Source organism: Arachis stenosperma, chromosome 9 (genome assembly GCF_014773155.1).
Source record: "Arachis stenosperma cultivar V10309 chromosome 9, arast.V10309.gnm1.PFL2, whole genome shotgun sequence".
NCBI classification, from domain to species: domain Eukaryota; kingdom Viridiplantae; phylum Streptophyta; class Magnoliopsida; order Fabales; family Fabaceae; genus Arachis; species Arachis stenosperma.
This window is the reverse complement of record NC_080385.1, coordinates 124,285,732-124,301,974: the sequence shown is the minus strand read 5'-3', so window position 1 is coordinate 124,301,974 and position 16,243 is coordinate 124,285,732.

Sequence of the window (16,243 nt, the reverse complement as noted above, 5' to 3'; positions counted from 1 at the left end):
GCAGTCCTTTCCAGCCTCTGAATCAGATTTTTGCTCAGGTCCCTCAATTTCAGCCAGAAAATACCTGAAATCACAGAAAAATACACAAACTCATAGTAAAGTCTAGAAAAGTGAATTTTAACTAGAAACTAATAAAAATATAATAAAAACTAACTAAAACATACTAAAAACATACTAAAAACAATGCCAAAAAGCGTATAAATTATCCGCTCATCACAACACCAAACTTAAATTGTTGCTTGTCCTCAAGCAACTGAAAATCAAATAAGATAAAGAGAAGAGAATATGCAATGAATTCCAAAAATATCTATGAAGATCAGTATTAATTAGATGAACGGGGCTTTTAGCTTTTTGCCTCTGAACAGTTTTGGCATCTCACTCTATCCTTTGAAATTCAGAATGATTGACTTCTATAGGAACTCAGAATCCAGATAGTGTTATTGATTCTCCTAGTTAAGTATGATGAATCTTGAACACAGCTACTTTATGAGTCTTGGCCGTGGCCCAAAGCACTCTGTCTTCCAGTATTACCACCGGATACATACATGCCACAGACACATAATTGGGTGAACCTTTTCAGATTGTGACTCAGCTTTGCTAGAGTCCCCAATTAGAGGTGTCCAGGGTTCTTAAGCACACTCTTTTTGCCTTGGATCACAACTTTATTTTTTTCTTTTTCTTTTTCTTCTCTTTTTTTTTTCGTTTTTCTCTCTTTTTTTTTGTATTCACTGCTTTTTCTTACTTCAAGAATCATTTTTATGATTTTTCAGATCCTTAGTAACATGTCTCCTTTTTCATCATTCTTTCAAGAGCCAACATTCATGAACCACAAATTCAAAAGACATATGCACTGTTCAAGCATACATTCAGAAAACAAAAGTATTGCCACCACATCAAAATAATTAATCTGTTATAAAATTTAAAATTCATGCAATTCTTCCCTTTTTTAATTAAGAACATTTTTCATTTAAGAAAGGTGATGGATTCATAGGACATTCATAACTTTAAGGCATAGACACTAAGACACTAATGATCACAAGACACAAACATAGGTAAACATAAGCATGAAAATTCGAAAAACAAGAAAATAAGGAACAAAGAGATTAAAGAACGGGTCCACCTTAGTGATGGCGGCTTGTTCTTCCTCTTGAAGATCTTATGGAGTGTTTGAGCTCCTCAATGTCTCTTCCTTGCCTTTGTTGCTCCTCTCTCATGATTCTTTGATCTTCTCTAATTTTATGAAGGAGGATGGAATTTTCTTGGTGCTCCACCCTTAGCTGTCCGATATTGGAACTCAATTCTCCTAGGGAGGTGTTGATTTGCTCCCAATAGTTTTGTGGAGAAAAGTGCATCCCTTGAGGCATCTCAGGGATTTCATGATGAGTGGGATCTCTTCTTTGCTCCATCCTTTTCTTAGTGATGGGCTTGTCCTCATCAATGGGGATGTCTCCCTCTATGTCAACTCCAACTGAATAACAGAGGTGACAAATGAGATGAGAAAAGGCTAACCTTGCCAAGGTAGAGGACTTGTCCGCCACCTTATAAAGTTCTTGGGCTATAACCTCATGAACTTCTACTTCTTCTCCAATCATGATGCTATGAATCATGATGGCCCGGTCTATAGTAACTTCGGACTGGTTGCTAGTGGGAATGATTGAGCGTTGGATGAACTCCAACCATCCCCTAGCCACGGGCTTGAGGTCATGCCTTCTCAGTTGAACCGGCTTCCCTCTTGAATCTCTCTTCCATTGAGCGCCCTCTTCACAAATGTCTGTGAGGACTTGGTCCAACCTTTGATCAAAATTGACCCTTCTAGTGTAAGGGTGTTCATCTCCTTGCATCATGGGCAAGTTGAATGCCAACCTTATATTTCCGGACTAAAATCTAAGCATTTCCCCCAAACCATTGTAAGCCAATTCTTTGGGTTCAGGTTCACACTTTGATCATGGCTCTTGGTGATCCATGCATTGGCATAGAACTCTTGAACCATTAAGATTCCGACTTGTTGAATGGGGTTGGTAAGAACTTCCCAACCTCTTCTTCGAATCTCATGTCGGATCTCCGGATATTCACTATTTTTGAGTTTGAAAGGGACCTCGGGGATCACCTTCTTCAAGGCCACAACTTCATAGAAGTGGTCTTGATGCACCCTTGAGATGAATCTCTCCATCTCCCATGACTCGGAGGTGGAAGCTTTTGCCTTCCCTTTCCTCTTTCTAGAGGTTTCTCCGGCCTTGGATGCCATAAATGGTTATGAAAAAATAAAAAGCAATGCTTTTACCACACCAAACTTAAAAGGTTTGCTCGTCCTCGAGCAAAAGAAGAAAAAAGAGAGTAGAAGAAGAAGAAATAGAGGAGATGGAGATGGCTTTGTGGTTCGGCCAAAGGGGGAGAAGTAGTGTTTAGGTTGTGTGAAAATGAAGGGGTAAAGATGGGTTTATATAGGGGTGGAGAGAGGGTAGGGTTCGGTTATGAATGAGTGGGTTTGGGAGGGAAAGTGGTTTGAATTTGAATGGTGAGGAAGGTGGGGTTTTATGAAGGATGGATGTGAGTGGTGAAGAGAAAGATGGGATTTGATAGGTGAGGTGTTTTTGGGGAAGAGTGGTTGAGGTGATTGGTGAATGGGTGAAGAAGAAGAGAGAGAGTGGTGGGGTAGGTGGGGATCCTGTGGGGTCCACAGATCCTGAGGTGTCAAGGAAAATTCATCCCTGCACCAAGTGGCGAGCAAAAATGCTTTCTATGCCAATTCTGGCGTTAAACGCCGGGGTGGTGCCCATTTCTGGCGTTTAACGCCAACTTCTTGCCCTTCTCTGGCGTTTAACGCCAGTCTGGTGCCCCCTTTCTGGCGTTAAACGCCCAGAATGGTGCCAGACTGGGCGTTAAACGCCCATTTGCTGCCCTTACTGGTGTTTAAATGCCAGCAGGGTCTTCCTCTAGGGTGTGCTGTTTTTCTTTCTGTTTTTCATTCTGTTTTTGCTTTTTCAATTGATTTTGTGACTTCTCATGATCATCAACCTACAGAAAACATGAAATAATAAAGGAAAATAGATAAATATAACATTGGGTTGCCTCCCAACAAGCGCTTCTTTAATGTCAGTAGCTTGACAGTGGGCTCTCATGGAGCCTCACAGATACTCAGAGCAATGTTGGAACCTCCCAACACCAAACTTAGAGTTTGAATGTGGGGGTTCAACACCAAACTTAGAATTTGGTTGTGGCCTCCCAACACCAAACTTAGAGTTTGACTGTGGGGGCTTTGTTTGACTCTGTTTTGAGAGAAGCTCTTCATGCTTCCTCTCCATGGTGACAGAGGGATATCCTTGAGCCTTAAACACTAAGGATTCTTCATTCACTTGAATGATCAATTCTCCTCTGTCCACATCAATCACAGCCTTTGCTGTGGCTAGGAAGGGTCTGCCAAGGATGATGGATTCATCCATGCACTTCCCAGTCTCTAGGACTATGAAATCAGCAGGGATGTAATGGTCTTCAATCTTTACCAAAACATCCTCTACAAGTCCATAAGCTTGTTTTCTTGAATTGTCTGCCATCTCTAGTGAGATTCTTGCAGCTTACACCTCAAAGATCCCTAGCTTCTCCATTACAGAGAGGGGCATGAGGTTTATACTTGACCCTAGGTCACACAGAGCCTTCTTAAAGGTCATTGTGCCTATGGTACAAGGTATTGAAAACTTCCCAGGATCTTGTCTCTTTTGAGGTAATTTTTGCCTAGACAAGTCATCGAGTTCTTTGGTGAGCAAAGGAGGTTCGTTCTCCCAAGTCTCATTGAGCTGATTTGGAACACCGATTTGGGCCATCAAATCTTGGACAAAGTATGGACTATTATAAATTGCTGGAAAGCCCAGGATGTCTACTTTCCAACGTCGTTAAGAGCACGCCAATTGGGCTTCTGTAGCTCCAGAAAATCCACTTCGAGTGTAGGGAGGTCAGAATCCAACAGCATCTGCAGTCCTTTTCAGCCTCTGAATCAGATTTTTGCTCAGGTCCCTCAATTTCAGCCAGAAAATACCTGAAATCACAGAAAAACACACAAACTCATAGTAAAGTCCAGAAAAGTGAATTTTAACTAGAAACTAATAAAAATATAATAAAAACTAACTAAAACATACTAAAAACATACTAAAAACAATGCCAAAAAGCGTATAAATTATCCGCTCATCAGGTAACAATCTCTTCCTTTCAATACCCATGGATTTATCTTTTGCTTAGTAGCTAGTCCATTGCATGTGTAGTTAGTCTTGTTTGTAAATATCCTTTGCATGATAGTTAGTCTCTATAGAGTTGCTTGGTCAATTAATAACTTCTTCCCCAAGAAACTGTGTTTTGGGGTACCCTACCAATTTTGGAATTTTTTGGCAGAAAACTTGCTTCAAGAATGTATTTTGGAACATAGTGATTGAGCTAAGAACACAAACATGTAAGTTTTGAGCCTATTGTATGGTTATATCTTTTAACCATTAATTTCCATTCTTGTGTGCATTATTCTCTCTCTATGATTGCAATCCTTGCTTTGTCTGATTCTATATGTCCATTACTTTATGTATGAATGCATTTACATGATTGAGGCCATCGTTTCAATAGTCACTTCTCCCAAATGGCCTTAACCCTTTTATCTACCATCGCTAACTAATTTTGAGCCCATGATACACCCTTTTTGTCCTTAAATAGAGCACATCAACAACCCTAAGCGAAAAACCATGAATGTCCCTAAATTTGGGTCTTTGATTAGCCTACGTGAGTTAGGATGTGAATCATTCAATTGGGAGGGTATACTTGGGAACTTGGGTAGATATAGAGGTGTATTGTAATTGTAATTGAAAATTCTGGGATTCGGGAACATACTCATGTATTGAATGATTGAACCATATGTATTGAAACTTTTGTACATGAACCCCAAGGAAAAGGGGACCGAAAAAAAAAGAGAGAAGAAATTCATATGTGTATATATGAGAATGTATGAAAAAAATGGAAAAGAAAAGAAAAGCAATGAAAGGGGACAAAAATGTCCCAAGACAAAGTAATAAAAAAACAATGCATATGGGATGTGAATTGAAAAGAATGCATGAGTATGCAAAAAGTGAAACTCAAGGGTAGCTAGGTAATGTATTATAGTTGTATAGGTTGTTCTATGTGTGTAGTGAGATTCTAGGTTAATCAAGGACTCAAATTTTAAGCTCATTTGACCATATGAATCCTTACCTTTACCCTAGCCCCGTTACAACCCATGAATAAGACCTCATGATACTTGTAAGCATGCATTAAGTAATTGTTGATTATTAGATAAAAGACAAATCTTGGAAAGCATGATTAGGAGAGGATTGAGTAACGAACCCTATACACTTGAGCGCATAGAGCGGATACACATCTGGCGAGGGTTCGATGCTCAACTCCTTGTTCCCGGCTTACACAAGAGTTCATTTAGCAAGTTATATGCACTTCATAGTGATATTTAGTTTGGTAGGATTCATGAACTACATATTGATGACAGGTCATCATATACCCATTTTTCAAGCTAATTTCACTTGTTTTATTAGTCTTTATGTACTTTCTTGCATCCTAAGTAAGTGATTTGGAATGAAAATGCATAACTTCTTTAAATCAAGCAACTACCATTAAATTGATGCTAAATCATGAGGTTTGAGCTAAAATTAATTGATTTTTAATGAATTATAAACCTTATGAGTTTAGAGATACTTTGATTGGTTGTTTTGGTTTCTTGTAGGTGAAGAAAAGAAGAAAAGAAGAAAAACGTGGCTTAAAGAAGTATGGCCAAGAAATGAGAAGCGTGGTGCAACATAGAAGGAGGAGGCAAACATTGCCCTCCATAAGAGCACACTGCCCTCCAGGAGAGCAACATATTGAACCAAGCCTTGAAAAGCAACATTGCCCTGCCCACAACAAGGGCGGAGCACAATTTGATGCCAAGGACCAAAGGGAGCAAAAACTCTGCCCTGCCCTCCTCAAGAGCAATATCGAGCTTCATCCAAGAACAATTCAAAAGAAATTGCTTCCTAGTGCTTCCTATGGGTTTCGAACCCAAGGACAAAAAGGAAAGGAGTAGCGCTCAAGCACAATGAAAACAAGCAAAAATTGGCTTGCTTTCAATCTCCCAGGATCGAACACGGCACCATGAGGAAGCAAGGAATTAAACATTACTTTGATGCCAAGAAAACCAAAGAAAAAGAAGCAGCGTATGCCTCCACCGAGTTTCGAACGTGGGACTTCACCTTTGGCACATTGCCCTGCCCTCCACAAGGGCAGGGCAGCATTTTGTGGTGCATGGCCAGCGCACAAGATTGGCACGCACCAAGGGAGTCTCGGCCAGCAACAGCGCGCACGGGCAGCACTTGGCGCACCATGGCAACTCTGCCCTGCCCTCCACAAGGGCAGGGCAACATCCTGATGCATCACACACACCAAGCACGCACGCAATGAGCCGCACGCACCATTTCCTGCTCTGCCCTCCACAAGGGCAGGGCAGCCTCCTGGAAGCCACTTTTTCATGGGCTCAAAATTGGATTAAAAATCCAATTTAATTCATTTCTTCACCAAATCAAAAGCCCATCCAAATTCCAAAATCCAAGAATAGAAAGTGTATAAATAGAAGATAGTTTGATGTAATGAGGACTTTTTCTTTTGATTTTTGAATTTTCACATCTTTAGACTTGATTTTGAGAGCTTGGAACTGAGATTTTAGAGAATTAGGAAGGAGAATTGATCTCTCTTCTTCCTCGTTCTTACTTGAGCAATTTTTACTCTTCTTGTTTGAATCTTGGATGTGAAGAATTGAAGAATTTCTGTCTCAATCTCCATTTAAGATCCCTTTGATTATCTCACTGCATAATTGAATTGAATCCAATTTCCTTTACTGCTTCCTCTTTAATTTCTTGTTAATTGCTTTGTGAATTTGGATCTGGGAAGGCAATTGGGATCTAGACTTTGCTATCTAGTCTCTGGAGTCTTGAGATCCCATTTTCCTTTTGGTTCTTCTGTGAACCCCTGCTGCAATTTAATTTCCATTTCTGTTTAAGATCTAACAGAACTCAAATCATCTCTTGCTTTGATAATTGTTGCAATTTAATTTCCCTCGCTTGAATCCTGAAATCCCAGTCCTCAAATCCCTTTTCATTACTGCAATTTATATTTCTTGTACTTTAAGTTACTACAATTTACATTTCTTGCATTTTAAGTTTTAGTCATTTAATTTCTTGTTCTTTAAGATTCAACTCCTTTACTTTCAGTTTTCTTTAATTTCTGCAATTCTTCCTTTCCCCTTTACATTTTCTGTCATTTATTTACTGTTAGATACAAAATCACTCAACCAAAACTTGATTCGCTTGACTAAATCAACCACTAAACTAAAATTGCTCAATCCTTCAATCCCTGTGGGATTGACCTCACTCCCGTGAGTTTTATTACTTGATGCGACCCGGTACACTTGCCGGTGAGTTTTGTGTTGGATCGTTTTCCACACATCAAGTTTTTGGCGCCGTTGCCGGGGATTGAAATAGATTGACAATGATTAAGTAAAGTGGAGATCTAGATCAAGCACTTTTTTCTTTATTTTTTATTAACACACTAACTGTTTGAAAATTTGCCTCTATCAACTCACTAACTGTTTGAGAGTTTGTCTTAACTAACTGCACTTAATTCTCAAGAGTGCTACTGTTTGTTCCTCCTGATTGTTTGCGTGCCACAGGAAAGAAGAAAAGTCAGAGGAAAGACTATCATTGGAAAAGAAGTCTCTACAGACGAAGAATATCATGACATGAAGCCACCACTCATTACACTAATCAAGAACAATTGTTCCTATGACGGAAATCCATTGGAAGATCCTCAACAGCACATATCCACTTTTCTGAGGACTTGTGGTGCTGTCAAAACTGATGGTCTAGATCAGGACACTTATAAGATCCTGTTATTCCCTTTCTCATTAAGGGGTGAAGCTGCACAATGGTTTGAAACTTTTCCCCAAGGAAGTATCACCAGTTGGGATGATTTGGTCACCAAATTTCTGGCCAAATTTTCCTCATCCCGACAGATTATCAAGCTGAAAAAGGGGGAACATCCATTCACACAAGGAGAAGAAGAACCACTCTTCAAGGCATGGGAAAGATACAAGAAAGCAACTGATAAAGTGGGTTTCCAAGCTTTCTATGAAGGACTAACCCCAGAAACAAGAAAAGCAGTGGACTACTTCTCAGATGGCCTACTCAAAGCAACAACAACTGCCCAAGGAATTGCAAATTTCAATGACAAAGGAGTCAACAACCAACACTCATCGAGAAACCACAGAATACAATTTCAGAAAAAGAAGTGATGAATCTTGAAGGAATGAATGCATTCATGGACCTGAACAAACAAATGCACCATCAAACACAGCAACACATGGAGCTGAGAGATAGAAAAGTTGATTGCCTGCAGTCTGCTGCAGTGAATGCCCAATTTCCACCATGGAGGCCTCATTCTTATCTAAGAATGGGGGAGTCCCGACATCAAGAACAAGGAAGTTTCAACCAGGGCAAATCCATGACCACAACCAACCAACATCACTCATCCACCAATGCCGATCAAAGCCAATACTCACAAAACATACACTTCCAGACTCATTCCAACTGGAGAAGGACCGAGTACCAAATTCACGAACCAAGGGACTTCAATTACAGCAACCCCAACTTCACAAACCAGCAGAAACACCATTATGGTAACAACAACCACTACATGCCACCACAACACCCACCCTTCCAACCTTTAACATCTCACAACCGACCAATCTCACAAGACTCTCAAAGGATCACTAACTTGGAGATCTTAATAGAGAGAATGATGAAACACCAAGAGGAGATAACAAAGAACCAAGAGATGTGAATCAGAAGAATTGAGGAGCAGATAGCTCAACTGGCGAAGCACTTTGCAGAAATGGGTGAGAAGAAGGCAAATACTCTCCCCAGAGCAACTGAAGACAAACCAACTAACAACGAAGATGCTACAAAGAAGGAAGGATGGAAAAGGATCATAGAGGAAAGTAAGAAAACCTTGGACAAAGAAAGTACCGGCCAAGAAAAACACAACAAGGAATTCTTACAAGGAGAGACAGAGGATAGAACTAAAGAAAAGCAGAAAATCCCCACTGGAAAATTTTCACTAGGGGATAGAGTAATGATAAACATTCAAACCATAAAGGTGTCCCCACAGTTGTCTGATCACTACATTGTGACTAAGATCCTTCCGCAGGAATTCATAGAGGTCATCAAAGAGGAAACTGGAAGGAAGTTCACAGTGAAGAAAGACAAGCTAAGGCACTGTGATTTTCAACTTTCATGATCAGCAAAATGGAAGATGTCAAGCTAGTGACACTAAAGAAGCGCTTGTTGGGAGGCAACCCAACCTGAGGTAGTTTTCTTTTCATAGCTTTTTCAATAAAAATGTTGAATAATTGGTATGCATTGCGAGGAGCTAAGTTTGGTGTTGCACACCAAAACAACTTAAGGGAGAATGAAAGATTCTAAGTTTGGTGTTCCACCAAAAATCTCATTTAAAAGCACATTCTTACCTCTTGCATAATACTAGCTCCAAGCAATCAAACAAATTATCCAACTATTTAACTGCTTTCTAGCTTCAATCCCATAACCTTTAGCAAGGATACAAGGTTTCAAATATGGTTAACATGTTGCATCAGAGGCAGTGGCAAGCAATTAAGTTTGGTGTCTCCAACACCAAAATAAATCCAAGAGCCACACTCAATTTATGCATACTAACCATGCAATTAAGGGCTTGAGAAGCAAGCAACTTTGAGAATTATGCAGGACATGAGTCAACAATTGAAGATATTGTGCATCTTAGCTCAAAGAAAACACAACAGAAGGAAGAATCAAAGGGCTGCAATTTCAAAGGTTGTATCTAAACTTAATCCTTGCTGCTGTGAATTGTTTTGAACATGGGAACCATTATATATCCTGCTAAAGTGTTTATCTAGTTGCAAGTGAAGTTGTTTGATTAAGTATGCTAATCTGCATAATGCTAGTCATCCATCACCTAGCTGAATTTTGCTTTGTTTCCCATATGCTTGAATAAAAGAGAATTGTTTGAATTGGAAAGTAAATATCCAATGTTGCATAAGTTAGAATGGAAGTTAATGGTGGTGTATGTGTTTGATTAAATGTATAACTCATAAAATAATTGCTGCATAATGTCATTTTCATTGAAGTGTGAGCTAGCTTGCTGTTATAAAGGTTCTTATCAGTAAAGAAAAAAAAGCCCTTGAGAACAAAAATAAAACAGAAAGAAAAGAAAGAAGAAAAAGCCAATGTGGCAAGAAAAACAAAGAATAAAGGCTGGACACCAATAGCTTGGACCCTAGGACACATGCCTGTGGTGTTCTTGTATTAGGATATGCTTGGATAAGTAAATTCTGAGGGGTATTTCAAAACCCGGTCACTTAGATCAACTGATTTGGGATGGCCAATTGAAAGTCCACAATAAAGAGCAACCTAGATACAGAACATTTAGTTATCCAAAGAGATGCTGGGCATCAATGATCCTAGGAAGAAATAGTGAGCCATGTGTCTGTGGTGGAAAGATGTTGAGTAAAAATAAAGCCAAAGGCTACTACTGCAACATTAGACACTAAGACTCCAAAAAAAATAATAATAATAAGCTTGTTAAGCAACATGAGAAAAGAAAAGTTAGCAAGGGAGCAAAGAAAGAACAAACCTTACAACAGCAAGTTTAGTAAGCCTCTGAGGAAAAATGTATATTATGTAACATTAACAATAATTGAGTTATCATTGTCTGAATAAAAACTCCATGAATCAAGTTCTGCTATATGCCTAATAAGGATATGTTTTCTTTTCTTGTTCATTTCATTTTCTCTTGGTTTTGATGCTTGCTTGGGGACAAGCAAAAATTAAGTTTGGTGTTGTGATGACAGGTCATCATATACCTATTTTTCAAGCTAATTTCACTTGTTTTATTAGTCTTTATGCACTTTCTTGCATCCTAAGTAAGTGATTTGGAATGAAAATGCATAACTTCTTTAAATCAAGCAACTACCATTAAATTGATGCTAAATCATGAGGTTTGAGCTAAAATTAATTGATTTTTAATGAATTATAAACCTTATGAGTTTAGAGATACTTTGATTGGTTGTTTTGGTTTCTTGTAGGTGAAGAAAAGAAGAAAAGAAGAAAAACGTGGCTTAAAGAAGTGTGGCCAAGAAATGAGAAGCGTGGTGCAACATAGAAGGAGGAGGCAAACATTGCCCTCCATAAGAGCACACTGCCCTCCAGGAGAGCAACATATTGAACCAAGCCTTGAAAAGCAACATTGCCCTGCCCACAACAAGGGCGGAGTACAATTTGATGCCAAGGACCAAAGGGAGCAAAAACTCTGCCCTGCCCACCTCAAGAGCAATATTGGGCTTCATCCAAGAACAATTCAAAAGAAATTGCTTCCTAGTGCTTCCTATGGGTTTCAAACCCAAGGACAAAAAGGAAAGGAGTAGCGCTCAAGCACAATGAAAACAAGCAAAAATTGGCTTGCTTTCAATCTCCTAGGATCGAACACGGCACCATGAGGAAGCAAGGAATTAAGCATTACTTTGATGCCAAGAAAACCAAAGAAAAAGAAGCAGCGTATGCCTCCACCGAGTTTCGAACATGGGACTTCACCTTTGGCACATTGCCCTGCCCTCCACAAGGGCAGGGCAGCATTTTGTGGTGCATGGCCAGCGCACAAGATTGGCACGCACCAAGGGAGTCTCGGCCAGCAGCAGCGCGCACGGGCAGCACTTGGCGCACCATGGCAACTCTGCCCTGCCCTCCACAAGGGCAGGGCAACATCTTGATGCATCACACACACCAAGCACGCATGCAATGAGCCGCACGCACCATTTCCTGCTCTGCCCTCCACAAGGGCAGGGCAGCCTCCTGGAAGCCACTTTCTCATGGGCTCAAAATTGGATTAAAAATCCAATTTAATTCATTTCTTCACCAAATCAAAAGCCCATCCAAATTCCAAAATCCAAGAATAGAAAGTGTATAAATAGAAGATAGTTTGATGTAATGAGGACTTTTTCTTTTGATTTTTGAATTTTCACATCTTTAGACTTGATTTTGAGAGCTTGGAACTGAGATTTTAGAGAATTGGGAAGGAGAATTGATCTCTCTTCTTCCTCGTTCTTGCTTGAGCAATTTTTACTCTTCTTGTTTGAATCTTGGATGTGAAGAATTGAGGAATTTCTGTCTCAATCTCCATTTAAGATCCCTTTGATTATCTCACTGCATAATTGAATTGAATCCAATTTCCTTTACTGCTTCCTCTTTAATTTCTTGTTAATTGCTTTGTGAATTTGGATCTGGGAAGGCAATTGGGATCTAGACTTTGCTATCTAGTCTCTGGAGTCCTGAGATCCCATTTTCTTTTTGGTTCTTCTGTGAACCCCTGCTACAATTTAATTTCCCTTTCTGTTTAAGATCTAACAGAACTCAAATCATCTCTTGCTTTGATAATTGTTGCAATTTAATTTCCCTCGCTTGAATCCTGAAATCCCAGTCCTCAAATCCCTTTTCATTACTGCAATTTATATTTCTTGTACTTTAAGTTACTGCAATTTACATTTCTTGCATTTTAAGTTTTAGTCATTTAATTTCTTGTTCTTTAAGATTCAGCTCCTTTACTTTCAGTTTTCTTTAATTTCTGCAATTCTTCCTTTCCCCTTTACATTTTCTGTCATTTACTTACTGTTAGATACAAAATCACTCAACCAAAACTTGATTCGCGTGACTAAATCAACCACTAAACTAAAATTGCTCAATCCTTCAATCCCTGTGGGATCGACCTCACTCCTGTGAGTTTTATTACTTGATGCGACTCGGTACACTTGCCGGTGAGTATTGTGTTGGATCGTTTTCCACACATCACATATCATTTTCACCCTATATGCTCACATGTGTTCTTGGAGGATGGATTTACCCTTGACCAAGTAGATAGACGATTATACATTAGTTGCATGCATTCACTTAGGTAGTTTCCATTTCATAAACCCTTTCTCACCATGATCTTTGGTCTTTTTATTTTAAGCATGAGGACATGCTTAGTTTAAGTGTGGGGGAGATTTGATAAACCCCAATTTTGTGGTTTATCTTGTGCTTAATTTAGGGGGTTTTTGTCAATATTTCTCGCACTTATTCACAAGAAATGCATGGTTTTGTGTTCACTTCCTAATATTGCTCCATGATGGAAAACATGCTTATTTTGCCTTAGAATTGCTATATTTTGATCCTCTTTATTGCCATTCGATGCCGTGATGTATTTGTTGAGTGATTTCAGAATTAATAGGGTAAGAAAGGCCTAGAAGAGAAAGAAAGCATGCACAAGAGGAAGGAACATGAAGATTTTGATTTTGGGAACTTCAGCACCAACACGCACGTGCACTTCGTGCGCACGCGTGGATCACAAAAGCAATCGACGTGCACGCACGCATGGCACGCACGCACGGGAAGCTGCACGTGACCTCATTAAAGGAAATCGTGCCTAGCGATTTCTGAGGCTCATTAGGCCAAATTTCAAGCTATTTCTGCATGGAAAAAGACCCAAGGATGCTAGGGAGAAGGTGGATCAATCATTTTTACACTAAGACACATTTTCGAGTTTTTGGGTTCTTTGTTCTTCTAGAGAGAAAAACTCTTGTTCCTCTCTAGATCTAGCTTTAATTTGATCTTTCTTTATCGAATTCTGAATTGGATCTTGTTAATTACTAGTTTTGATTGTTTAATTTGAATTCTCCAGTATAATTTTGCTTAGATCTTGTGTTAGTTTTATGGATTCTTGTCAATTGTTACTTTATACCCATTGCATGAATATTGTGAATCTTGGTTCATTGATGTTACATTGATGATTTCTATGATTAATTGTGTTGTTTGAGTGATTGTATGTTGATATTTGTTAGTGGGTATTTGTTAATTTCAATCCAATTGCAATTTGAACATGTCTTTTATTAATGCTTACCATGTGTTTGATGAATTGTTTACATTGATTATGGAGTAGTTATTTTTACTCTTGGCTTAGGCCAAGGGAATTGGGTAAACTTGAGTCATTGGGTCTAATGGATTTGATGATTTGGGAACCCTTAGTGGTCAATTTGATAGCCATTGACACTAGCCTACTACTAGGTTAATTAGTAGTGAGGTTAGACCTTATGGGTGGATGTTGACCAAACCATTGAACATACTTCAAGTATAGAAGTAGACTTAATGAGTTTGGTTCCTCATAATTGTCAAGATATGGTTATTAGACAAGGATAGTGACCCCAATTTCCATGTCTAGCCAAGAGTTGCTTTTATCATTCTTATTTGAAAACCCAAAAATCTTGATTGCTTCGCCTTAGTTATAGTTATTGTTTAGTGAGACTAGAATTATATTGAATGTTGTCTTCTTGGTTTGGAATTGCTCACATCTTCCTAGTTATTTGAATTAGTTCCTTTCACTTTAAGATTGCTTGTTTGCTAAGATTCCTAGTTTAATTCCTCGCTCATGACTTACAACCCCGGATTTCTAACCAATGTTGAAGCATATGTTTGCCCATTCCTTGTGAGACGACCCGAGGTTTGAATACTTCGGTTATTTTATTTGGGTTAAACTTGTGACAACCAATTCCTTTCTAAATTTGATCCTCGAGGATTGTTGTTGGTAGAGCTATACTTGCAACGCAACTCTATTGAGAAATTCTCTTCCGACATAGTCTACGAGCCCTCATCAATCCTGCTCCCCATGCCAAAGGTTTGGTAATATATCCAAGAAGGATGAGATGCCCCAGCAGCTTATGCTATTCTGTGAAATTTTTTATGTTTGAGGCATTGACTTCATAGGTCCATTTCCAAACTCTAATGGTTTTTCATACATATTGTTACCTGTAGATTATGTTTCTAAGTGGTTGGAAGCAATTCCTGCCCGTACTGATGATGCTAACACTGTTGTCTCTTTTGTTAGAAATCATATTATCTGTCGCTTTAGATCACCACAAGCAATCGTGAGTGATCAAGGCACTCACTTTTGTAACAGAAGATTAACAGGCCTACTGAAGAAATATGGCATCCTTCACAAGATAGCAATAGCTTACCATCCCCAGACCAATGGGCAAGCCGAGGTGTCTAACAGAGAGATAAAGTGCATATTGCAGAAGATAGTCAAGCCTCATTGGAAGGACTGGAGCACCAGACTTGTTGATGCACTCTAGGCTTACCGGACAGCATACAAGACACCCATAGGAATGAGTCCATTCCGCCTGGTCTATGGCAAAGCTTGTCACCTTCCAGTGGGGGTAGAGCACAAAGCTTTCTGGGCGGTAAGAGAATGCAACATGGGATTTGAGAAGGCCGGAGCTGAAAGGAAGCTGCAACTACAAGAATTAGAGAACCTTCGCCTCGAAGCATATGACAACTTTAGGCTATACAAAGAGAAGGTAAAGGCTATGCATGACAAGCACATTAAGAGGAGAGAGTTCAGACCTGGGGACTTAGTCCTCCTTTACAACTCCAGGTTAAGGCTCATGCCAGGCAAGCTAAGATCAAGATGGGAAGGTCCCTACAGAGTAGAAAAGGCGGAGCCGTACGGAGTCTTCCACCTGAGTCATCCTTCAAGTTCCAAATTCATCAGGGTCGATGGACATCGCTTAAAGTTGTACCATAGTGAGAAGATGAAGAACAACAAGGAGCTAGAGATCTTCCTCTTGGAGATCCACCAACAGAAGCAGACTGAGCTTGTGGACCGTCCAACTTAAAGACGTTAAAGAAAAGTGCTAGGTGGGAAACAATCCACCATGGTATGATCTTTCATTTTTCTTCTTAGTTTTATTTTATTTTTCTTTTCTCAGTCTTCATTCATAGTTTCTGCATCATCAGCTGCATACTGCATTCTGCATATAAAAAAAAAGAAAAAGAGAAAAAAGCACACGACGCGCGAGCATCCACGACGCGTACGCGTCGTATGTGAGTGCCAGAATAAGAAGGCTTAAACAGAGAGTTACGCAGGAGTGACACAGGAAGTGTGTGTTACACACAAACATGATCACGCGTACGCGTCCAGTACGCGCACGCGTGCATGAGGAAATCGACGTAAATAGGTGTTTGGCCAGAGAGTTATGATGGTGTGGGGCTGGAACTGTGCTTGGAGCACAATCCCCATCACGTGTACGCGTCCCTGATGCATGCGCGTCATTCTCACT